Source organism: Scyliorhinus canicula, chromosome 22 (genome assembly GCF_902713615.1).
Source record: "Scyliorhinus canicula chromosome 22, sScyCan1.1, whole genome shotgun sequence".
Classification (NCBI taxonomy): domain Eukaryota; kingdom Metazoa; phylum Chordata; class Chondrichthyes; order Carcharhiniformes; family Scyliorhinidae; genus Scyliorhinus; species Scyliorhinus canicula.
The window spans coordinates 3,903,206-3,929,776 of NC_052167.1; the positions used below are offsets into that span (position 1 = coordinate 3,903,206).

At 49.6% G+C, this 26,571-nt stretch overlaps 2 protein-coding genes across 2 annotated transcripts in view; one reads left to right on the forward strand and one right to left on the reverse strand.

Moving 5' to 3' along the window:
• Positions 1-26,571, reverse strand: part of cdh23 (cadherin-related 23) — a 285,383-nt gene that overhangs the window by 185,389 nt on the left and 73,423 nt on the right. The gene's annotated exons all lie outside the window — the stretch shown is intronic.
• The window catches only part of LOC119956100 (uncharacterized protein C10orf105-like), a 33,513-nt gene continuing 16,645 nt past the window's right edge, over positions 9,704-26,571 (forward strand). The window contains exon 1 of the mRNA XM_038782960.1: positions 9,704-10,083. The gene's annotated coding sequence lies outside the window, so the exon portion shown is untranslated. The remainder of the gene's footprint in view (positions 10,084-26,571) is intronic.

Genomic DNA, 26,571 nt, shown 5'->3' on the forward strand with positions numbered 1-26,571 from the left:
ATTAAATCTCTTTCATGTTACGAATGGTGGCCCACTAGGATTCAGGCCCCGATGGATTCACCATTTAGCTAACAGCAGGTACATGTAGTACCGGAAGGCCGGGACGGGGCTGGTTTAGCTCACTCAGCTAAATCGCTGGCTTTTAAAGCAGGCCAGCAGCACGGTTCGATTCCCGTACCAGCCTCCCCGAACAGGCGCCGGAATGTGGCGACTAGGGGCTTTTCACAGTAACTTCATTGAAGCCTACTCGTGACAATAAGCGATTTTCATTTCATTTCAAAATGACTGAAGAGCCATCACCAGTTGTCAAGGATTTTCCACATGCTCTCTGATCAGACGTGCCCCCCCCCCCCCCCCCCCCCCACCCCTTTTCTCTCGTGTCTTTTTCCTGCCCTACATTTCCAAAATCTGCTGCCCCCTTCAATGCAGGATTTTTCCCTGCGGACGTCTGGGCCCAGTCGTGGGGGATCAGGGACCCGCACAACGTGGAGAGCAGTCACTCATTGTTCCCCAAATTGGTGAGTAAGCGGCCAGGAGATGGGACAGCCATCCCATTAAGGAATGCTGCACAGGCTCTTGAAGCTGGGGAGTCAATACGAGGCCTCTTAACACAATTGCTGATCGTCGCCACGGTCACCATTCACACTTTGTATTCCAGTTTTTCAACCGAGTTTAAATTCCTCTAGCTCCTGTGGAGGGATTTCAACCCATGCCCTCAGAACATTAGCCTGGGACCTCTGGATTACTAGTCGAGTCACGTTACTAGTATGATCCTAGCGGAAATCACTTTAGTGGATCTCACCTGATGTGGCACTAGGTGTGCAGCAAGTGGCCTCAGCAACCTAGGCTGGTTGTCAATTAGCCAACATTCCCATTCGTGCTTTAGCAGAAGTCGGTGTGGACATCAGGTAAAGACCGGACCAAGTTTTGCCAAATTACCCCATGGCTAAACAACCTGGCAAAGCTTCTTCTGGACCCAACCGCGAAGCACACTGGACGGGATTTTCAGGCCCTCTCCGCCAATGGGCTCTTCCCGTCCTGCCGAAGGAGACCCCCTGCAGAAAGGTTCCCCAGCAGAGGGACGGGCAGGAAAGTCGTGCCGTGACGGAGCTGGAAAATCCCGCCCAACCTCTCTGATAAGGCAGGATAGGGGTGACCTGCACCTAAGAAACCAAATCTCGGGAAATGGAGAGGGGAAGCCCAAGGAGAAAGAAAGGGAATTTGTTTTAGAAAAGGGACTATTTTGGAGGAAAGAGAGTTAAGGGAGGTAACGTACAAGCGAAGGATGTTGATAGTTTTCAAGCTCCTACTATTCTGGAGCAGAATTAATGTGGTTTAAGGTCCCTGACTTGACTGTTGGGACTAGATTGTCAAATGTTCCACAACCCACACATCAATTGTCGTTTATTCCCTCGCTTCAACACTTATTTAAAGCTCAATTATTCAAACCCTATCCACTCAATTGATTCGTTGAAGCAAATCTACCTCAAAGTCCAACTGATATTTGAGAAGTTGAGTAAAACCAAAATCAATGAGTCACTTTTGGAAACCACCCAGGTACCTGGATACACTTCAAGGACGTCTCACTTTTCTTTATCTGATTCTGATTGCGTCAACTCTTCAAGTCATTAACTCCAACAGATTATTACTTTTTTTCCTAACAAACAAAAGTTAACTATATATCAATCCCTGGAAGAAAGCAACATGTGGAGACAACCTCGGGTGCGCTACTGTTCAATTCTAGCAGGTATGCGCATCAACTTTGGCTGCATATTGCTCCGTTAGCAAGTTGATACATGTCTGGGCGCAACTATCCACAAGCAAATACGAATGTACATCACACCTCTATTTCTCATCAATTCATAGAATTTACAGTGCAGAAGGAGGCCATTCGGCCCATCGAGTCTGCACCGGCTCTTGGAAAGAGCACCCTACCAAAGGTCAACGCCTCCACCCTATCCCCATAACCCCACCCAACACTAAGGGCAATTTTGGACACTAAGGGCAATTTATCATGGCCAATCCACCTAACCTGCACATCTTTGGACTGTGGGAGGAAACCGGAGCACCCGGAGGAAACCCACGCACACACGGGGAGGATGTGCAGACTCCGCACAGACAGTGACTCAAGCTGGAATCGAACCTGGGACCCTGAAGCTGTGAAGCAATTGTGCTATCCACAATGCTACCGTGCTGCCCTTCAATCAGTTATTCGACAAAAGGTATGTTTCCCAAGTTTTAAATAAAGAATATATTGTGCCCAGGGCATTACAAAGCACTTCACCGCTAATTAAATAGGAGTTTGTACATACATTGTTTGAGGGATAAATATTGGCCACAATACTGGGGAAAATTCTCCGGATCTTTTTCCTAATAATACCGCGGGCTCTTTCCCGCCCAACAGAGGGGGTAAATGGGTCTTCGGTTTCATTTTTTACCTGAAAGAATGCATCTTTGGGAATGCAGTGTTCCCTTGATGCTACAATTAAATTCTCTTCAATTCAATAATATTGGCAGATTGTTTTTTACACAACTAGATCCACAAACAGTGATTAATAACCAACTAATCTGTTTTAGCGGTGGTAGTTGAACCTACCTATTAGTCAGGACACCAGGTAGATAGGGCTGCAGGTTAATGTCTTATCTAGAAGACGGTACCTCTGACAGTGCAGCACACACTTCGCACTTTGGGCTTCGGGTTAGGTGCTCAAGCCTCTTTAGCAAGGCCTGAACCACCGACTTATAGAACATAGAACATAGAACAGTACAGCACAGAACAGGCCCTTCGGCCCTCAATGTTGTGCCGAGCAATGATCACCCTACTCAAGCCAACGTATCCCCCCCCTATACCAGTAACCCCCCCCCTATTTTTAGGACACTAAGGGTAATTTTAGCATGGCCAATCCACCTAACCCGCACATCTTTGGACTGTGGGAGGAAACCGGAGCACCCGGAGGAAACCCACGCACACACAGGGAGGACGTGCAGACTCGCACAGACAGTGACCCAAGCCGGGAATCGAACCTGGGACCCTGGAGCTGTGAAGCATTTATGCTAACCACCATGCTACCGTGCTGGCCCCCCACGTGTCTGTGTGGATTTCAATGCAAACCGCTATCAAGTCAATGCGAATAGTGCACCCTGCTCCTCCGGGGCTTCACCAGAGAAACCGGCTCCTGCGACTTTGCCAATTCTTTCTGGGGTGACGTTTTGTGTGGCACCAGAAGAATCAACACGGAAGCTTCTGAATCGTTCTAAAGGCCCACCTGGGTAATGAATGGGTCAGCGAAGGGAACCTGACAGTCTCTTGATGCCCTCCCGAGAGGTCTACCATTCCACCCCAGTTACAAATAACCGTTCAATGAGAAGCAGCAAATTGGATGTAGCCAACCATGCAGGGCAAGATGTAACCAAGCGCATCCTGCGGATTTCTCATCAACAATTATGGAGCCCTGCCCAAGTTAGGAGAGATCAGTCTACAGACCAGTCAAGCACTAACCTGTTTACAGAATCATATTTAATCAGTCATTATCTGATATAGTCATTATATAGACTCCAGCATCGCACAGGTGAATGCACAGTGTTACGGAGTCAACTGGGAATGACAGAGTCCTTCAACTCCAATCCCTTAAAGTTTCCTGGCTTCAGGTCACATGAGGTCAAGAAACCTCTTTGCTGCCCATCTCCAACTGGTGAGACAGTAAAACCCCCAGGTTGGACACGAGTTGTGAAGTGTTGCCACTGGAAGAATTGTGGCAGCCAATTTGTGCACATCAGGGTTCTAGAACAACAAAACATTATTGGCTTCAGCAAAGTTGGTCAAGAGGGATAATCGTTGACTGGGCCACCAGGACGAGGGCTGGAACAGTTGTGACTGTCAGCTCCCCTGTTCTTCCCTGAGCTACTGCAACGCGATCTTTCACTTTCCCTGGAGAGTCAAGTTAACATCTCCTCAGAGAGGCAGCAGCACCTCAGCCAGTGCAGCACTCCGTACCTCACAGGGGTGCCAGCCAATATCTCTGCCCCTTTGCTGCTGGGGACGAACTTTATACCACAATCCTCCGACTCGAAAGAGTGAGAAAACTGCAAGCTGAGCCAGGGTCAACATCTAAAGCGCACGAGGCATTGAACTGATGGTCTTGTCTGCCCTCTCCGACGGGAATAAAGGATTCCCTGACACCCCTTCTGAAGGACGGCAAGGGAGTTCATCCCTGAGCCAACATCATTGAAAAACCTCTGACCATCGTCACAATACGGTTTGCGAGAGCTTGCTGTGCACAAATTGGCTCCCACATTTCACGCGGTGCAACAGCGACGTTCCTCATCTGTAAATTGCTTTGAGGTTTGTGTAGGTTGTGAAAAGTGCTGTATATAAATCTACGTCCATCTTTCTTTTCAAATAACCACCGGCAGTTTTACACCACCACACAAAGTCAAGCTCTATTATGAAGTTTCCAATCCAATATGCCAGCCTACACGGATATTGCTCGAGCCAAAATGTGGAGCAGGATTATTAAAAAATGGAAAATACTAACACTGCGAGCATGACGGATTAATGGCGCCTTTGAGCCCATGGGTGGAACGATGGGCTGAATTCCGCCACCACCCTCCCCCCTTCCACCCTCCCCCCTCAACCCCCGGCCTGTTTTCCAGCCGCTTGAGGAGGGTCATCATTGGATACCCATACGTTCTTCTGATCCCGCGCACGCCGGATATTTTGCGTGGTTCACCAGTCCCACCACAGGGGTGGTAACCTCCGGCGGGACCGGAAGACACCCGACGGCAAGAGTGGAAAACCCCCGTCGGCAGGAAGGGTCGGAAAATCCCACCCCATTTTACAAAACAGGAAACGAAGAACTGGGCACTTTGGAAACTTTCAAGTCACTGACTTTTCCGCCCCCCCCCCCCCTGCGATAATTCCAGAGGGTTCCACAAATTTTGGAAACTCTCACAGCTCACGTGACTCTTCCCTTTCTGCGATGTGGAGGTGACGGCCCTGGACTGGGGGGGCTCAGTAAGGAGTCTCTCAACTTTTAACCTGGTGTCGTGAGGCTTCTTTCTGTTCCTCTTCTGTGTTTAATGTCACAGTTATTCCAGAAATGCAACGGAACATCTATCTGCAGGAGCTCGAGTAAATCACTCTCTTTCCGTCTCGATTTCTGTTCGTTTGCCTCCAAGGTCCAAAGTCACAATTATTGACGTCTGCCAGTGCTCATTATAATAAATTGACGTACAGATCAAAGCTTGAGGAGGTGGCGCATTTGCAAGATTTTAACCATTGGTTGACAAAAATGAACAAAGACGTTAATTTGCAGAAATGGCAGTCATCAACAAGAAAATTCCCAGATACCTTAAACACCCGACCAGTCAGATTACCATCACCAGGGTCTGTTACACTTTTTTTATAATTGTGATGACATCTTGTTCCAATGATGGGCCAAATGGCCTCCACCTATACTCAATGATTCTACGCCAAACTCTCTCAGTTATCCACTCCCCATGCTCAGTTATCCACTCCCTACTCTATCCCATTTCCGGATTCAGTGGAGCACTGTTTGACATTCCACCCCAGCACACTTTTCCCCACAGACTCTCTGGCTAAGACCTGTGGATGCCTATCACACCACCAAAACTCCCAGAAAGACAGAGATGATTGGGTCGTGCTCGTGCCAATCCCGCCTGGAGACTGTGCTGCTATCAATGACTTGAGTTGATTTCATGCCTGTAACATCTTCGTCACACTCCGCCACTCACTGCATTTTGTTAAAGAATAGAACAAACTTTTCCCCTTGGTAGAGGGGTCAATGGCCAGGGGGCATCGATTTAAGGTGAGAGGCAGGAGGTTTGGAGGGGATTTGAGGAAAACCGTTTTTACCCAGAGGGTGGTGAGAGTTTGGAACTCACTGCCTGAAAGGGTGGCGGAGGCAGAGACCCTCATAACATTGAAGAAGCATTTTGATGTGCAGTTGCAACCCCAGAGCAGACAAGGCGACAGGGGAAGGGCTAGAAAATGGGATTAGAATGGTTTGGTGGTTGTTTTTGACTGGTGCAGGCCTCTTTTGTGCTGTATGATTCTATGACTCTACTACTCAAAATCAAACTGCTTTTAACCAGGAGGCATTGTTCCAAGTTTAAATCATCCTACATTACAACTGTAAACACCGTAACACACTTTATAAACCATAAAAGGATATGGCTGTAGGCAGTTTACTGCAGTGCACCATGTTAAATAAACTCAACTCTTTGCTATAGTGCACTATTTAAATAGATTCTGTTGACTGTTTGCTCTCGTGCACTGTTTAAGTAGACTCTGTGCTCTTGTGCACTGTTTAAGTAGGAGATGGTTTAGCACAGAGGGCTAAACAGCTGGCTTGTAATGCAGCGTGCGTTCAATTCTCACACCGGCCTCCCTGAACAACCGCCGGAATGTGGCGACCAGGGGCTTTTCACAATAATTTCATTGAAGCCTACTTGTGACAGTAAGCGATTATTATTATTAGTAGTTGTAGACTCTGTAGACTGTTTGCTCTCGTGCACTGTGTAAGTAGACTCTGTAGACTGGTTGCTCTCATGCACTGTTACTTTGTAGACGGCTTGCTATAGTATGCTCTTTAAATAGACAGTTTGTGGAGTAAATAGAATCAGTTTGTCATGTCCTATTCCAAGTTCCACCCTGCCTTCCACTCAGCTCGACACAGGGGTCATTATAACCACTTTGGTGATCAGTTATCTTGTGATGAATTACACGTGTGGCTCCATATTGTGGAATCTCACCTACCAGGAGCTAAATTGAAGCTGCTTAAAATAACTTCACACACAAGCAGCTTATTTTGTCAGTCCCTTGCTCTGTTATATCGTACTTCTGCCGATAAATATATGAAATCGGTCTAGTTTCGTTGGTACAAATTTGCTTGATCTCAGTGCACCCTCGTCTTCTGGGTGCTCGATTTGAAATTACCTGGAAAAGGGCAGATTTGTATGGGGGGGGGAGGGGGGGGGAGAGAAACGATAATTGCTATGATCAACATCAGCGTTCCGGGATACGGGCCAATTTAAACACGGAGCGACAGCCAATTTAAAAATCACAATTTTGAAACCAAAACAGACAATGGATTTTTTTTCCGGATGAGATTATATTTGGCTGGCCTTAGCATCTCTGCGAATGCTAATGGTTACCGTGAGGGCTGTATGTTCTCACGTGAATAGTGGTTCCTTGGCACTGTCGATGTCCATGCAACTGTACCGCAGCTTGATGCCTGTGCAGTGTTTGGGGGGGGGGGGGTTAAGTGAGAAATAGCGTGGGGGAAGGGGGCAAAAAAATAAATAATCCAACTCCAGCGGTAATCCCACACATCCTGACGATCAAAGCTGTCAGTGGGAGAGCGGAGCCAAAACCTGTGTTCCAAACTCAGTGCAACATTTCATTACAGCCCTTTGTCATCGTCGCAGCTGGAAGTATATTACCTTTCTCTGTGTGAGTCCAGCTGACAAGACATTGGCAACACGACTGAAGTCTTGCCAGCTCTCTCGTACGGCTCCTTAAAGCGGTGGTGCCCACATTCTCTGCCTGCATTTCCGCGCAAAAACGAGGGGGACATTCCCTATCCCATTATGACGTTGAAAGGAAAACAAATCCTTGGGAAGAGGGCGCATTGTGATTTCGACATCTATCCGTTAATGAAAGAGAAAGACTTGCATCTCGTGTCAGCTGTGGATCAGTTGGCAGCACCCAGGCCTTGGGTTCGCAAGGTTCAATCCCACTCCAGAGACTGGACAGCACGCAGCCTTGGCTGATGCTCCAGTGAGGGAGGGTTGGGCTATCTTTCAGGCGAGAGGCCGGACTGAGGCGCTGCCTGCCCTCTTGGCTGGGCGTACAAGGCTCCCTGAACCTGTTTCAAAGAAGAGAAAGGGAGATCTGCCTGGGGCTGTGGCCAACATTCATCCCTCAACCGACATCACCAAAGCAGATCACCCCCAGGTCAACATCATCACATTGCAGTTTGTGGGATCTTGCTATGCGTACTCTGACTGCCGCAATTTCTATCGGTGACTACACTGCAAAGAGTATTTCATTGGCTGCGAAGCGATTTGGGACACGCTGCCGCTGAGAGAGGCCTTAATATAAATGCAAGTTTCTCTTTCTTTCTGAAGCCATTTTCGATAACCATCATTGCTGTAGTTCAGGAATCGGCCAATCGTTCTCAAACTGGAGATGTTCGGTCACTCTCCTATGAATTAAACCCTGGGGTTTCACTTCCCAAACCTCTCCCAGAATTCTCCCCCTTCACCTTCCAAGATGCTGCTTAAACTCTGCTGCTATTATTTCAGGGTTGTCAACCCTCCAGGTTTGGCCTGGAGTCTCCAGGGATTGAAGGTCAGTCTCCAGGATGCTGTTGGGTGGAGAAATATCATCGAGATGTTAAAGAAATATTGCACCTTCCGCCATTTTCTTCGAACATTTCCTTTTACCAGCTACAAAGATGTTGAAAGTGGGGCAAACGTCAACGTCACCCAATTGAGTAATGACCGACTGGGAGGGAGTATGTCGCAAGGGTGGATGTGTTGGCTGACGAATAGCTGGGTTGGGGGGGGGGGGGGGGGGGGGGGCGGTTAGTCATGCGCTGAGACCTCCAGGAATACATTTAGTCGCAGTTGGCAACCCTGCCTTATTGGGGGAAGATTATTTTGCCAAGATTTACTATGACTGAGTTGAATGATGTTTTTGTTGCATGATATTCAGCAGCCTTTGGGGATTTGCTCTCTGTGATCCCGGTTCGTTTGTGGGCGCTAATGTAAACCTCGCAGTTTCAGGAGACACCGATGGAGTAATTCCACATTCAGGGATTTTTAATAATAATCATCACTTCTTGTCAGAAATAGGCTTAAATGAAGTTACTGTGAAAACCCCCTAGTTGCCACATTCCGCCGCCTGTTCGGGGAGGCTGGTACGGGAATTGAACCCGCGCTGCTGGCCTTATTCTGCATTACAAGCTATCTATTTAGCCCACTGTGCTAAACCAGCCCCTAATCATTCAACTGATGTTTCGGGGGTCACCCGTCAGCAATTCCATACCAATTGCAAACGGGGGTGGTCCTGATCAACGTTTGCTCCACCTCCACCTGACTGCGACATTTCAGGATAAAAAGCTGAACCGTTGTCTCCGCCCAACGATTCAAGTGTTTAGAAGTGGGAGGGGGTTGTTTCTGTGATGAGTGAGGTCTCTGGGCCCATCACAGGGTGTGTGTAACCTCACACCGTCAGAGACTGACTGACCTTCGCACCCAGCTGGAGTCGCCAGGTTCTTCATCAGCCCTCAGTCTTCTCCACCATCTACTTCCAACATCTTTATCACTCATCAGCTAAACAGGGCGTGCAAGCAGGGGGTGATCAATGATGTCAAAAGGAAACTGGATGGGTGCTCGAGGGAAATAAACTTGCAGGGCTCAGGGACAGCGCAAGAGGGAATGGGACTGACTGGATTTCTCCACAAAGAGCTAGTATGTACTCGACGGGGTAAACGGCCTCCTTTTGGGTCTATAACTCCAAGGAAAATAAATAATAAAGACATTCTTCTTTTTAAAATGTCGCTCTGATTTTGTTCTTCCTCTGGGGTTTTGCTGGCACCAGTTTCTTGGTGATTAATTCCCAATTCCTGGACAATCCTTGGCAATCCGAGAGCCATGGCAACCCTGGCACCCAGCTGATCATCAACAGCAACTGCTACAGGCACCCGAGCAGGGGCTGCAGAGCTTAACAGCTCTGGAACATTCCATTCTACAGGCACCAGGGGAGGAAACCCAACTCATTGCACTAAAACGAGACCGACAGAACTTTAATTTCTTGGTGAGGGAATAAACAAATGAGGACGGGTTCAGAGCGAAGTGAGTGGTTTTCGCTCGAGCTGTGTGGACGTGGCTGCAAACTACAAAGGGGCTGGCAGGGGTTCGATTCCACAACCTCCCTCTCGGCCCCCTGACTTACAGAGTGCATTTGAACAGAAGCGAGAGAGCTGTGACTGCCTCAGAGAGAAACGAGTGGGTTGACAACTGAGAGAGTTTTCAGCAACTGGTAATGAAATTCAGGTAAAGAAACGATTGCGATCTTTTATCCTATACGTTTGCTGGCGTCTGCCTGCACAAGAGCGAGCAACTTTTTCTTATTTTAGTTTTCATTATTGGACTTATATGCACTATTCCGGCAGGGTAGACACACTTTTAATCTCGCTGCGTAGAAGTGATTAACCTCGCAAAACGTGTGCTGACAATTTGTTACCCTGGCAAATTGCTTTCCCATAACTTTCAACCCGTTATTCTATCGAGTCACCGATAGAGGAAAATGCTGCAGTGGCTGCTCACAGTGCAGGGAAGGGCTTCAGTTTAACCATGTGACAAACTGCAGTCGGAGTTTTTAAAGGGGTACTTTCGGGCATTGCAAACCAGTGTAAAAAGAAACAATTACATCCATGTAGTAACCATCACTAACTTCAGCATGTCATACTGACCCTTTACATCTATGAGAGGGCAGACAGGCCCTCGGTCCAACACCTCATCGGGAAGCTGCCACCTCCCTCTGCGTTACCTGGGAGCATCAACTCAATCTTGTGCCCAAGTCTCTGAAGTGGGACTTGTACCCTCTGACCTTCTGGCTCACGGTGTGAACTGATTCACAGCTGAAGCCTAACGCAAGAAGACAGATGGACTCGGGGAGAGACTTGCGAGGTGTTGGATGATTTTCCAAGTCTCCCGTAGGTGTGACGACAGTAAAGACGGGAAAAGGCCCGACAAACTTCAGGGTCATTTGTCTGGGAGGGCAACAGGGTGATGACATTAAGATGAACATAGAACATAGAACGATACAGCGCAGTACAGGCCCTTCGGCCCTCGATGTTGCACCGACATGGAAAAAATCTAAAGGCCATCTAACCTACACTATGCCCTTATCATCCATATGCTTATCCAATAAATTTTTAAATGCCCTCAATGTTGGCATGTTCACTACTGTTGCAGGTAGGGCATTCCACGGCCTCACCACTCTTTGCGTAAAAAAACCCACCTCTGACCCCTCTGTCCTATATCTATTACCCCTCAATTTAAGGCTATGTCCCCTCGTGCTAGCCACCTCCATCCGCGGGAGAAGGCTCTCGCTGTCCACCCTATCTAACCCTCTGATCATTTTGTATGCCTCTATTAAGTCACTCTTAACCTTCTTCTCTCTAACCGAAAACAACCTCAAGTCCATCAGCCTTTCCTCATAAGATTTTCCCTCCATACCAGGCAACATCCTGGTAAATCTCCTCTGCACCCGTTCAAAGCTTCCACGTCCTTCTATAATGAGGCGACCAGAACTGTACGCAATACTCCAAATGCGGCCGTACTAGAGTTTTTGTACAACTGCAACATGACCTCATGGCTCCGGAACTCAATCCCTCTACCAATAAAGGCCAACACCACCCATAGGCCTTCTTCACAACCCTATCAACCTGGGTGGCAACTTTCAGGGATCTATGTACATGGACACCGAGATCCCTCTGCTCATCCACACTACCAAGAATTTTACCATTAGCCAAATATTCCGCATTTCTGTTATTCTTTCCAAAGTGAATCACCTCACACTTCTCCACATTAAACTCCATTTGCCACCTCTCAGCCCAGCTCTGCAGCTTATCTATGTCCCTCTGTAACCTGCAACATCCTTCCGCACTGTCTACAACTCCACCGACTTTAGTGTCGTCTGCAAATTTACTCACCCATCCTTCTGCGCCCTCCTCTAGGTCATTTATAAAAATGACAAACAGCAACGGCCCCAGAACAGATCCTTGTGGTACGCCACTCGTAACTGAACTCCATTCTGAACATTTCCCATCAACTACCACTCTCTGTCTTCTTTCAACTAGCCAATTTCTGATCCACATCTCTAAATCACCCTCAATCCCCAGCCTCCGTATTTTCTGCAATAGACGACCGTGGGGAACCTTATCAAACGCTTTACTGAAATCCATATACACCACATCAACTGCTCTACCTCGTCTACCTGTTCAGTCACCTTCTCAAAGAACTCGATAAGGTTTGTGAGGCATGACCTACCCTTCACAAAACCATGCTGACTGTCCCTAATCATATTATCCTATCTAGATGATTATAAATCGTATCTTTTATAATCCTCTCCAAGACTTTACCCACCACAGACGTTAGGCTCACCGGCCTATAGTTACCGGTAAAGCGAAAAGTGCAGAGGATACTGGAAGTCTGCAGAGAGATTTGGATAGGTTAAGTGAATGGGCTCGGGTCTGGCAGATGGAATACAATGTTGACAAATGTGAGGTTATCCATTTTGGTAGGAATAACAGCAAACGGGATTATTATTTAAACGAATAAATATTAAAGCATGCCGCTGTGCAGAGAGACTTGGGTGTGCTAGTGCATGAGTCACAGAAAGTTGGTTTACAGGTGCAACAGGTGATTAAGAAGGCAAATGGAATTTTGTCCTTCATTGCTAGAGGGATGGAGTTTAAGACTAGGGAGGTTATGTTGCAATTCTATAAGGTGCTAGTGAGGCCACACCTGGAGTATTGTGTTCAGTTTTGGTCTCCTTACTTGAGAAAGGACATACTGTCACTGGAGGGTGTGCAGAGGAGATTCACTAGGTTAATCCCAGAGCTGAAGGGGTTAGATTATGAGGAGAGTTTGAGTAGACTGGGATTGTATTCGTTGGAATTTAGAAGGATGAGGGGGGAATCTTATAGAAACATTTAAAATTATGAAGGGAATAGATAGGATGGATGCGGGCAGGTTGTTTCCACTGGCGGGTGACAGCAGAACTAGGTGACATAGCCTCAAAATAAGGGGAAGGAGATTTAGGACTGAGTTTAGGAGGAACTTCTTCACCCAAAGGGTTGTGAATCTATGGAATTCCTTGCCCAGCGAAGCAGTTGAGGCTCCTTCATTAAATGTTTTTAAGGTAAAGATAGATAGTTTTTTGAAGAATAAAGGGATTAAGGGTTATGGTGTTCAGGCCGGAAAGTGGAGCTGAGTCCACAAAAGATCAGCCATGATCTCGTTGAATGGCGGAGCAGGCTCGAGGGGCCAGGTGGCCTACTCCTGCTCCTAGTTCTTATGTTCTTATGAGGGCAAAGATCAGAGTTGAACTAAATTAGGAATCCAAAGTGATTTGTCCCATTAAAAAACACAAACTCGGATCATTTTTGGTATTGATGTGTGCCATCGCCTCCACTGTGACATACAACACAGTCAGAGGGGTAAAACCCCTCTGTGGACATGGCTAGCTATGGTTTTCTTTATCCAACAGTTCCTCGCCAACAGTTGCAGACTTTTCTTGCCCAAATATTCCTGGTAGTATTCAAACTGGTGAAATGTGCGCGAGGTCTGGTGATCTAGGAGTGCCCAATGGGTGACCTACTGGTTCTCATTTGGGATCTGGTGCCAGCCGCAATGCTCATCTGCTGATGGGAGTGTAGAAAGATTGACAGCATAGGAGGATGGCATTCGGCCCATCATGTTCGTGCCAGACCTGCAAGCCCTTTACAAGTGATCTAATGATCCAGGTACATTGATCTGGTGACCACCTGGACCTGATCCTGGTCTGCTGACCTGGTTGAAAGCAGTAAGGTGGAGTTTGGGTTCCATCATGGGCAGATGCAGGGATGGGAGAAAATTGACAAATTAACTGTGTCGTTCAACCCGGGCTGGAAATAGATTTATGTTTTGATGATTTTAACTCGAGAAACATTGATAAATAACCCTTATTGGCTGTGGAATGGCAAATGAGTATAGTACAGAGGTGCAAACAAGTGTGCAAAACTTTTAAAAAGGGAAACAGTCTGTGTCAGCTATCAAACAGTGGTTAACCATCTTGTATTCAGTAGTTACATATCAGCCCTTGAACATGGAACTGAGCGTGGAAGTATGCAACATTATTCATGTGGCTGGCAATTCCTAGAGCACCTTCTTACATTACGAGGATGTTAGGGTTTGAAATTATCCTGAAATGTGTTCATCTGAAATTACTTTGTTACTGCGGCAGACGTGTTGACCCTTTTTAGAATAAATGGTATCAAGCCACCAGTGGGAGCCCATGGGGACAGTCCCTCACAACGTGAACCAGAGATGGAGGAGGAAACCAAGGAGATGAGGGGGACAACCTGGGTTTGAGGGCACAGACAGTCACCCGAGGTCAGAATTGAACCCGGGACCCTTGCATTGTGAGGCCGTAGCGCTAACCACTGTGCCACCATATATCATCCTGTTGCTTCACAGCGCCAGAGACCCAGGTTCGATCCCCAGCTTGGGTCACTGTCTGTGCGGAGTCTGCACGTTCTCCCTGTGCCTGCGCGGGTTTCCTCCGGGCGCTCCGGTTTCCTCACACAGGTCCCGAAACACGCTGTTAGGTCAATTGGATATTCTGAATTCTCCCTCCGTGTATCCGAACAGGCGTCGGAATGTGGCAACAAGGGGATTTTCACAGTAACTTCATTGCAATGTTAATGTAAACCTACTTGTGACAATAATAAAAGATCATCATGTTCATCTTTTTTTCTGCATTCTTCTCAAACAATATTTGACCATCTTTGTCTTTTACATACCCACTATCTGTTGCTGTCTTCCCCTATGGGTCAAATATTTCACCACCTGCTGTAGAACTCTCATTCGGTGATTTAGTTCCAGCTCCAATACTTCAGGAACATCACCCATCTCATTATACCATTTCTCTTCCACCTGCCCAAGTGCATTCTTTATTCAATTTCATCATACTCGGGCGCGTATCTTTTCTTTCCTCTCTCCACCATCAGATTCTTGATTAACACAGGGGGTGAAAGTTCAGTGGGTGAAAGGTCAGTGGGTGAAAGGTCATCGGGGTTAGGCGGGAATGTGAGGGCTGAGGTTACAATCAGATCAGCCATGCTCCTGTTGAATGGTGGAGCAGGCTCGAGGGACTGAGTGGCCTCCTCCTGTTCCTATTTCACATGTTTAAGTATATTCACTGCGAGGATCTCAACTGTCGTCCACTCCTCATCTCCTTTTCTTTTCTGCTGTGCTAACATTTCCTTTGCAGCCTGCTGTCCGCTCACTTCCACATCTTCCCATTTGCTTTCGATGCCTTCTTTTGAGAGCTCCGTTGGTCCCGTTTCCTCAATGTTGAGACATTCGTTTTGAGTGAACGCCCCTCTGATATCTCACCCTTCAAGCATGTCAATGTGCAAATGGTTGTACGTTGTGGTGGTATGATTAACATAGCTGCCTGCCATTGGTGCAGAACACCGGCTTACCATTGGCCCTGGTCGGTCATGTGCCTCTCGACCGATTGGTTGAGACCAGTCATGTGACAGCTCCCCGATTGGTCGAGAGGCTGAGTTAACCCCGCCTCCAGGGCGGGGTATAAATACCCAGTACGCCCTGCGGTCGTCCATTTACTGTAGTCGACCGCAGGGCTAACATCTAGATTAAAGCCATACTTTTGTACAGCAACTCATCTCGTGTTCAATTCATGGTACATCATACGTCTTTTTCCTTTTGTTGGCATTTACAGCTTCCCTTTAATTTTTGTCACAGGGGTGTGTATCCGAATGTGTATCCACCCCGGGATATGTATGAATGTTCCTTACACAGCTTCTAAACACTTGTTTCACCATCGCGTTACCCACTTGATTTCTACACGTATTCACTAAACATTTTGCCAGTCAGGCAAGAACGATCCAACGGGTGGTGGAATTCTCCCTCCTGTTAGAGGGTCAGTGGGTGATGCATTTCAATCCTGGCCAAGCCCACGGACAAGCAGGATTCAAGATAAAACGGTCAGAAGCGATTTCCAACACTCAGCGCCTACAGGAAACACGAACAAGAGCTTAGATTCACGAGAAGTTGCTCCCACGCAGGAAACCCCCCCCAAAAAATAAATAGAGCCTTTCATAGGAAGCTGGTCAGGAATAAAGAAGGCTGAATAAAAAGGCTTTCAACGTTGCATCATTTTGAGGGCGATACCAGCCGGACAGTGGGAAAAACTTGCCGGCTGGAAAAATGTGTGCAACAGGAAAGGCTGTGTGTGCTAATAAAGGCGCCTTTGTGTACGAGAGAGAGGTTGACACAGGCTCAAGCCCGTAATCACTCATCTTCTGATCTTCGTTTCCACAGCATCCAAACAGTGAATTATGCCACTTCAACGCACGGTTGAAGAATGAAGCAAACACCCTGCATTTTTATAGCACCTTTAACAAAGTTAAAACATTCCTGAGCTCTTCAGAGGTCAGATAAACAACAGGCACTAAGCCATAGATGGACATATTAGAGATGTGACCAACGGAGTAGGTCTGAAGGAGAAGGGCGAGGCAGCGAGGTGGAGATATTTACAGAGGGAATTCGAGAGCTCAGGGCATTGACAGCCAAAGCTGTGGTGAAAAGTGCCTGACAAACTTTGACAAGAGCAGCAGTGTTTCCCGCAGCGTAACAATATTATGACTTCCTCTCATGTTTAACTGCTGCTCTTGGATGAGTAAGTTGTTAGTCGCCATGTACGACTGGACTGAGGCATCACTCTTCATGCTCGCTGTGAGAAGAGCTCTTGAGGGAATGGCTGCTCGATCCGCAAGCTGCGACTCTCCCCTTGTTCCGGTGCTCAGTGGTGGAGTAAGAACATGCTTCAGTAACACGAGAGAGAGAGAAAGAGTGAGCGAGAGGGGGGGGAGAGGATGAGAAAAGCGAAAACACGAGAACGAGTGAGATATGGGGCGAAATTCTCCGACACCCAGCAGGGTCGGAGAATCGCCTGGGGGCGCCTAAAATCCCGCCCCCGCCGTGGCAGAGATTCTCCGCCACCCGGGAAGTGGCGGTGGCGGGAATCTCGCCACTCCGATCGGCGAGGCCCCTGCGGTGATTCCCCGGCCCGGATGGGCCGAAGTCCCGCCGCTGGGAGGCCTCTCCCGCCGCCGAGGTTTGAACCACCTCTGGAACGGCGGGATCAGCGGCGCGAGCAGGCCCCCGGGGGGCGATCGAACCCCTGGGGGTGCCCCCACGGTGGCCTGGCCCACGATCGGGGCCCCCCCCTCAGAGTCCGGGCCAGTGCCCTGGCTGCACTATTTTCCTCCGCGTCCGCTATGGCCTCCACCACATCGCGTATGCGCCGGCAGTGATGTCAGCGGCCAGCTGCCGCTGACGTCACTGCCGGCGCGTGCGCGGACCGGCGAAAGCTTTTTGGCCAGGCCCGCTGCCGGGGGCGCCGGTTTTTTGTGCCGGTCTTCAGGTGGCAACCACTCCGGCGCGGGGCTGGCCCCCAAAGGTGGGGAGAATTCTCACCTGGTTGGCGTCACTCCCCTACTCCGGGACCCTCCGTCACGCCGGGTAGGGGAGAATGCCGCCCATGGAATGAAGTCAGAGAGGGCGGCACAGTGGTTAGCACTGCTGCCTCACAGCACCAGGGACCCGGGTTCAATTCCGGCTTTGGATGACTGTGTGGAGTCAGCACGTTCACCCTGTGCCTGCGTGGGTTTCCTCCGGTTTCCTCCCACAGTCCGGAGATGTGCAGGTTAGGTGGATTGGCCGTGCTTAATTTCCCCTTAATGTCTAGATTACGGGGTTACGAGGATAGGGTGGGGGAGTGGGCCTAGGTAGGATGCTCTTTTCAGAGGGTCGGTGCAGACTCGATGGGCCAAATGGCCTCCTTCTGCCCTGGATTAGGGATTCTTTGGTTCTATTCTATGAATAGACAATCAACAAACAAAAAGCTTCCAGTGGGGGCCATGGAGTGAGTGGTCGAACATTTGGTGGCTCCCCCTTGAGGCGGAATTGGTTGGTCCAGTTTAGGGGTGTGAGGTGCATGAGCACGGAGAGATAGATGTGCGAGTTGCTCTGGTGGGGCCAGCATTAGACGAGGAGGGTAACAAGCAAGAGCAGCAGTCTAGCCAGGAGGTTCTTCAAAGTGCGACAGAGGGAAAGATGATGGAGGGATCTGGGGAGACGTTGCCTGTCCTGTGGTCCACTGAGCAACTGGTGAACTTGCTTTTTTAGAAATTTAGAGTACCCAATTATTATTCTCCTCCCCCCTCCCCCCCTCCCCCCCCCACCCCCCCTCCCCCCCCTCCCCCCCTCCCCCCCACCCCCCTCCCCCCCACCCCCCCCCCTCCCCCCCCCCCTCAAAAGGAGCAATTTAGCCTGGCCAATCCACCTAACCTGCACATCTTTGGATTGTGGGGGCGAAACCCACGCAGACACGGGGAAAATGTGCAAACTCCACATGGACAGTGGACCGGGGCTGGGATTGAACCTGGGACCTCGGCGCCGTGAGGCAGCAGGGCTAACCACTGCGCTACCATGCTGTCCAGGCAACTGGTGGACTTCTTGAATGCTAAGTTCTAGTAGCAGAGGCAGGAGGCCTCAGGAGGACCTGGCTAAGGTGGTGGAGCCGCTCAGGGCGGTTATTGAGGGAGTGGAGCAGAGGTTAGAGGTGCAGAGTTCGCCACTCCAGAAGGTGGAGGAGTCGGAGGTGGAACATGACGACTGGTTGGCCTCGTCGGAGGCAGAGAGGGTGCTTGTGGCGGAGGGCCAGAAGTGGCTGATGGAGAAGGTGTAGACCTGGAGAACTCTCTAGGAGGCAGAATGTCCGAATTATGGGGCTGCCTGAGCCTGAAAGTACGTGGCTAATATGTTCGAGAAGTTGGAGGGAGAGGAGTTGGGGATATTGGCTTGCGTGGAGTTGGTGTGGCATAGTTGGCAAAGAGGCGATGGTGGCAGACATCTTGGGGAGGGCCCGGGGGGTTGAGTGAGGCTCCTTTGTGGGTCCATGAGTGCAGGTGGGGAGAGAGGCCGACGTGTTGGCCTTTGCCTCCCTGACAGCCCGGAGATGGATTCCGCTGCGTCGGCAGGACCCGGACCTTCCGTGGGCAGGAGTACGGGTGAGAGATCTGGCAGAGTTTTTGCAGAAGATCAAGTTCATCGTTCGAGGTGCAGAGGCCGGGAGGGGGGGTGGAGGCGGAGGGGGGGATAATTTCTTTCCTGTTTGGGCTGGAGGGTTTGGGTGAAAAACTAGAAGGAGTGGGGAGGTGGGGGTGTTTGTTGGGGGTGTGGTTCTTTCCTGTTTCCGCAGATGACTTTTGTGTTTCTTTGTTATGCATGTATTTGAAACTGCCTTCAATAAAATATTTTTTAAAAAGCAAAAGGAAAAACACGAGCGAGAAAGACACAAAAATACAAAATGGGTTAAAGAAAGATGGGGGTGAGATCATGACTCGAGTCCGGAGTGATGGAAGTTTATCAAAGGGCTAATATTCTGAATAATTAATATTGTGTAGCAGAACAAACAAATGGGAGAAAGCGACTTTCCAAAAGAGAAATATTGGCCAGGGATGAGAGTCAAACTGTGTGTGGACAGCTTTAGGTCTGTATAGGGAGCCATGTAGCACAGAAATGGCTCTTTGGCCCATCGAGTCCGGGCCGGTCAAAAACAACCACCCAACTATTCTAATCCCATTTTCTAGCACTTGCCTCAAAGCCGTGTCTGCTCTGGCATCACAATGACACATCTACATGCTTCTTCAATCTTATGAGGGTCTCTGCCTCCACCCCCCTTTCAGGCAGCGAGTTCCAGACTCCCCCCACCTTCTGGGTGAAAGGTTTCCCTCACATCCCCTCTGAACCTCCTGCCCCTCACCTTAAATCTCTGCCTCCTGGTCATTGATCCCCTCCACCAAGGGGAAAGGTTTCTTACTGTCTACTCTAACTATATTTTATACTCTAACTATATTTTATACATCTCAATCCTGTCCCCCCTCAGTCTCCTCTGCTTCAAGGAAAACAACCCCAGTCTATCCAATTTCTCTTCATAGTTAAAATTCTCCAGCCCAGGCATCATCCTGATAAATCTCCTCTGCACCCTTTCCAGAGCTATCACATCCCCCCCCCCCCCCCCACCCCCCCCGTAACATGGATTCCAGAACCGCACACAATACTCTAGCTGTGGCCTAACCAAGGTTAACACTTCCTAAAAGCGCTTCAGGTTTAGTTTGGGTGGTGGCTTATGGTGGGGTCAAACTCCAGGTCCCTGGAAAACTCGGACCGCTTTCTGGGAATGTTACTGCTCTGTAAAAAGAAGCAAGGCTTACATTTATTTCTTCCTTGTTAAGCGCACAAGTCTCGGTCTATGGGGGCGGCGAGTACAGGGTAGTGAATCAGCAAAGTCCGCTTGTAAGTGGGGGTGGGGGGTAGGGTGGGGGGCTAGGGTGGGAGGGGGGGTGGGGGGGGGATGCCAAGACTGTACCCTTACAGTTCACAGTGCTGAGGGGGGGGTGGGGGGGGGATGGTGTTCAAACACTGACTCAACGCCCAGACTGTACCCTTACAGTTCACGATGCTGAGGGGGGTGGGGGGTAGGGTGGGAGGGGGGTGGGGGGGATGCCAGACTGTACCCTTACAGTTCACAGTGCTGAGGGGGGTGGGGGGTAGGGTGGGAGGGGGGTGGGGGGATGCCAAGACTGTACCCTTACAGTTCACAGTGCTGAGGGGGGGTGGTGGGGTAGGGGGGGTGGGGGGGGGGGGGGGGGGTGGGGGGGGATGCCCAGACTGTACCCTTACAGTTCACAGTGCTGAGGGGGGTGGGGGGTAGGGTGGGAGGGGGGGATGCCCAGACTGTACCCTTACAGTTCACAGTGCTGAGGGGGGGGGGGGGGGGTGGGGGAGGGTGGGGGGGTGGGAGGGATGCCCAGACTGTACCCTTACAGTTCACAGTGCTGAGGGTGGGGGGGGGGGGGGGGGGGGGGGGGGGGGGGGGGGGGGGGGGGGGGGGGGGGGGGGGGGGGGGGGGTGGTGGGGGTGGGTGGGGGGGGGGGGGATGCCCAGACTGTACCCTTACAGTTCACAGTGCTGAGGGGGGTGGGGGGGGGGGGGGGGGGGGGGGTGGTGGGGGGGGGGGGGGGGGTGATGCCCAGGACTGTACCCTTACAGTTCAACAGTGCTGAGGGGGGGGGGGGGGTGGGGTCTAGGAGGCTAGGTGTAGGTGAGCGTGGAATGCCCAGACATGTACCCTTAACAGTTCAACAGTGCTGAGGGGGGGGGACGGGGGGGTGTAGTGGGGGGTGTGTAGGGTAGGGTGGGAGGGGGGTGGGGGGGATGCCCAGACTGTACCCTTACAGTTCACGATGCTGAGGGGGGGTGTGGGGTAGGGTGGGAGGGGGGTGGGGGGGATGCCCAGACTGTACCCTTACAGTTCACAATGCCGAGTGAGACGACAGAAACCGGGGCAGGCAGATTCAGGCAGATTCAGCCATTTATGTAAATTAGTCATTGCGATTCCAAGTAATGAATTGCATGCGACGCGTTTTGAGAAGTTTCTGTGGGATGTGGTGGAGTTATTTGTTAAACAGGGCGGGAAAAATTAGATGTATCCAACGAAGCAAGAAATATCAAGTCGGAACAAATAAAAGATTGCCACTGGAATCTCTCACTTCTTGGCTATTCGCACTCCACGTACTCGCAGCCAGGGATGGGAGGTGTGAATTCCATACGCTTCACGATTCATTGGGCAACTCTCGCCTCAGAGACAGTAGGTCGCATGTTTAACCTCCATTCTGTAGACTTCAGTCAAAATTCAGGCCGACATTCCCGTACAGCATCTTCTTTTTTTTAAAATGCATTTTATTATAAACATGTATCAAATCAGGTTACAGCGAATAAACACCCCGGGAAACATACCTCCCAACAATCAACTATACAGTCTGTACAAACACGGTCACAAACATCCCCCACCTTAACTCAAACCCCCCCTGAAGAGCCCCTTAACTCGTACTTTATTTTCTCTAACCGCAGGAAGTCGTACAGGTTACCCAACCATGCTGCTACCCCCGGTGGCGATGCCGACCGCCACTCTAGCAAAATTCTCTGCCGTCCAATCAGAGAGGCGAAGGCCAAGACATCGGCCTTCCTCCTCTCCACGAGCTCCGGCTTCTCTGAAACCCCAAATATCGCCACCAAAGGGTCCGGGTCCATTCGCTCCTCCACTATCCTGGCTAAGACCGCGGACACTCCCGCCCAGAACCTTCCCAATTTTTCACAACACCAAAACTTAATTTATTTAAGGGATGTGGGTTTGACTGGCTCGGCCTTGAGAAGGCAATGGTGGGCTACCTTCTTGAACTGTAGCAGTCCCCGACGTGTAGGTACACCCACTGTGCCTTTAGGGAGGGAGTTCCAGGATTTTGACCCAGCGACAATGAAGGAATGGCTGATATATTTCCACGTCGGGATGGTGAGTGACTTGGAGGGAACCTCCAGGGGGCAGTGTTTTTCTAGATGGCAGCAGTCAAAGGTTTGGAAGGTGCTGTCTCAGGAGCCTTGGTGAGTTCCTGCATTGCATCTTGCAGATGGTACACACGGCTGCCACTGTTCAATGGTGGTGGAGGGAGTGGATGTAATAATAATCTTTATTGGCACAAGCGGGCTTACATTAACACTGCAATGAAGTTCCTGTGGAAAGCCCCTAGTCGCACCACTCCGGTGCCTGCTCGGGTACATAGAGGGAGAATTAAGAATGTCCAAATTACCCAACAGCACATCTTTCAGGGCTTGTGGGAGGAAACCGGAGCACCCGGAGGAAACCCACGCAGACACGGGGAGAACGTGCAAACTCAGCACAGACAGTGACCCAAGCCGGAAATCGAACCTGGGACCCTGGAGCGGAGAAGTAGCAGTGCTAACCGCAGTGCTATTGTGCTGTGCATGTTTGTGGAAGGGGTGCCATTCAGGCAGGCTGTCTTTCGGATGGGACAGCGAACCGAAGCACTGTCAGTGCTCCGAGTTGGACGCAAAGGATCTGATGGCACAAGACTGCAAAGAAGCAGGCGAGTCATATTCCTGGTGGCCTGCTCAATAGTTAACCCTCAACCAACACCATTAAAATAGATTCCCTGGTCATTATTTCATTGCTTTTTGTGGGAGCTGATGACAGTACAACAGTGAGTACAGTTCACCGGTTGAAAAGTGCTTTCCGATGTCCTTAGATCATGAAAGGTGCTGTAGAAATACAAGTTGCTTTAATGGCTGGTTTAGTTCTAGCTTGGATGTATTTTCAACACAGCATGGTGAACTATTCTGTCATACCCAGTGCAGAGATGACTCTGTTCTAAGCACAGAGTGGGACCCTGAGATTATAGTTAATCTCCTCCTCTGCAGTACTTAAACTGAAAATGATCGCTAAAGGTTTTAGTTACTTTGATTAACTTCTTGAACACTGTCATGAATAGAATTTTATGTCAAGTGGAGCCACACATCACTGTAATCATCTTCATTAACTGCACTGGGTTTCCTCCCCATTAGAACGGCTCTGCAGAAATAGCTCCAATAGGAACAGTCCAGATGGAAGATGGCACAGGCCATCGCAGTAACCGTCATGAACAAGGGACAGGGGATACATTTTGAGGGGGCCAGAATATCGTCAAATGTTTCTCTTTTAAGCAAGTAGAGTGGGAGGGCAGAGCCCCGTGGCCCGCATCGTGGCTTCTAAACCAGACGTTCCAGATTCGAGACCCACCTCAGGACGTGATGGCCAAGGAAGGTGCGTTCTTAATGCGGCCAAGCAGCTTTGAGCATCAACCTTCAAATTCCTACCAACACATACCCAGTAATGGATGGTGGGAGTGGGAGAGATTCCTGATCAGCCATGCGGCGAAGAGTACGTTGGAGCCTCTACCATCGCGATCCCCCCATCGCATTCCATGGCTTCAGACTACAACATGTATGTAAAGAGCATTGAGGATTTGGACTCTGAGTGAACTGGAACACACCATCAGAGCGGAAGAGGCTCGTGTGGGGCAGAAACATAGACATGGATCTGTTGGGCCGGATGTGCCCGTGCTGTGAATTCAATGAAATGTCTTAAGGAATATTATGATTTTGGGTGAAAATACAATTTGAATGACAGATCAGCTGTATACGGTGCACCTGTCTCAAATGTACATCTCTCAAACAAGGTTCTACTTGTACTTACTTGCAGCTGGAGCTTGTTAATTAGTTAATTGCATTAGGCCAGTTTTCAGAGGCTAGAGTCACAGCATAAATAGGAGCTAGTTACAGTGCAGACTTTGCACTGAGTGCTGAGCTTGTGGCATTTGAGTGCTACAGTGAGAGTTTGGTGACTGAGGGAGTGCTGAGCTTGTGGCATTTAAGTGCTACAGTGAGAGTTTGGTGACTGAGGGAGTTAGGTGAGGAGGGAGTAAGGTGCTCCTTACATTTCATTTCCTATATTTATCAAAGAGCGTGAAGGGAGCCAGGAGATTAGAGTACAGCTGACTGGAAGCAGAGTCGGAGGGCGGAGGTCCAGTTGGTCCACGGGGCAGCTAATTCTGTAAAATAAGAGGGGATGGAGGCTAGGGTGGGTGGCGAGGGATACCACTGGTGTCCCCGCTGGCTATACCTGCGGGAAGTGCACCCAACTCCAGCTCCTCAGAGACCGTGTTAAGGAACTGGAGCTGGAGCTGGATGAACTTTGGATCATCCGGGAAGGCAGAGGGGGTAATAGAGAAGAGTTACAGGGAGGTACCAACACCAAAGGTACTGGACAAGAGTAGCTGGGTTACAGTCAGGGGAAAGAAAACTAACAGGCAGACAGTGCAGGGATCCCTCGTGGCCGTTCCCCTTCAAAACAAGTATACCATTTTGGATGCTGTTGGGGGGGATGACCTACCGGGGGAAGGCCCCAGCGGCCAGGTCTCTGGCACTGAGTCTGGCTCTGGGGCTCAGAAGGGAAGGGGGGAGCATAGAAAAGCAATAGTAATAGGAGATTCAATGGTTAGGGGAATAGATAGGAGATTCTGTGGTCGCGAGCGAGACTCCCGAAAGGTATGTTGCCTCCAGGGTGCCAGGGATGTCTCGTATCGTGTCTTCAGGATCCTGAAGGGGTAGGGTGAGCAGCCAGAAGTCGTGGTGCACATTGGTACCAACGATGTAGGTAGGAAAAACGGTATGGAGGTAATAAACAAGTTTAGGGAGTTAGGCTGGAAGTTAAAGGCCAGGACAGACAGAGTTGTCATCTCTGGTTTGTTGCCGGTGCCACGTGATAGCGAGGCTAGGAATAGGGAGAAAGTGCAGTTGAACACGTGGCTGCAGGAATGGTGTAGGAGGGAGGGCTTCAGCTATTTGGATAATTGGAGCGCATTCTGGGGAAGGTGGGACCTGTACAAGCAGGACGGGTTGCATCTGAACCAGAGGGGCACCAATATCCTGGGGGGGGGAGGTTTTCTAGTACTCTTCAGGAGGGTTTAAACTAATTTGGCAGGGGAATGGGAACCGGATCTGTAGTCCAGCAACTAAGGAAGCCGATATTCAGGACGTCAAAGCACGTAGTGATGCAGTGGGGAAGGTAACACTGACAAAGGTAAGTACTTGCAGGCAAGGAGATGGGTTGAAGTGTGTATACTTCAATGCAAGAAGTATCAGGAATAAGGTGGGTGAACTTAAGGCATTGATCGGTACTTGGGACTACGATGTGGTGGCCATCACGGAAACTTGGATAGAAGAGGGGCAGAAATGGTTGTTGGAGGTCCCTGGTTATAGATGGTTCATTCAACAAGATTAGGGAAGATGGTAAAAGAGGTGGGGGGGGGGGGGGGGGGGTGGCATTGTTAATTAGAGATAGTATAACAGCTGCAGAGAGGCAGTTCGAGGGGGATCTGCCTACTGAGGTAATATGGGTTGAAGTCAGAAATAGGAAAGGAGTCTCGCTCGCGACCTTGTTGGGAGTTTTCTATAGACCCCCCAATAGCAGCAGAGGTGTGGAGGAACAGATTGGGAAACAGATTTTGGAAAGGTGCAGAAGTCACAGGGTAGTAGTCATGGGTGACTTCAACTTCCCAAACATTGAGTGGAAACTCTTTAGATCAAATAGTTTGGATGGGGTAGTGTTTGTGCAGTGTGTCCAGGAAGCTTTTCTAACACAGTATGTAGATTGTCCGACCAGAGGGGGAGGCCATATTGGATTTAGTACTTGGTAATGAACCAGGGCAGGTGATAGATTTGTTAGTGGGGGAGCATTTTGGAGGTAGTGACCACAATTCTGAGACTTTCACTTTAGTTATGGAGAGGGATAGGTGCGTGCAACAGGGCAAGGTTTATAATTGGGGGAAGGGTAAATACAATGCTGTCAGACAAGAATTGAAGTGCAGAAGTTGGGAACATAGGCTGTCAGGGAAGGACACAAGTGAAATGTGGAACTTGTTCAAGGAACAGGTACTGCGTGTCTTTGATATGTATGTCCCTGTCAGGCAGGGAAGAGATGGTCGAGTGAGGAACCATGGTTGACAAGAGAGGTTGAATGTCTTGTTAAGAGGAAGAAGGAGACTTATGTAAGGCTGAAGAAACAAGGTTCAAACAGGGCGCTGGAGGGATAAAAGATAGCCAGGAGGGAACTGAAGAAAGGGATTAGGAGAGCTAAGAGGGCATGAAAAATCTTTGGCAGGTAGGATCAAGGGAAACCCCAAGGCCTTTTACACATATGTGAGAAATATGAGAATGACTAGAGCGAGGGTAGGTCCGATCAAGGACAGTAGCGGGAGATTGTGTATTGAGTCTGAAGAGATAGGA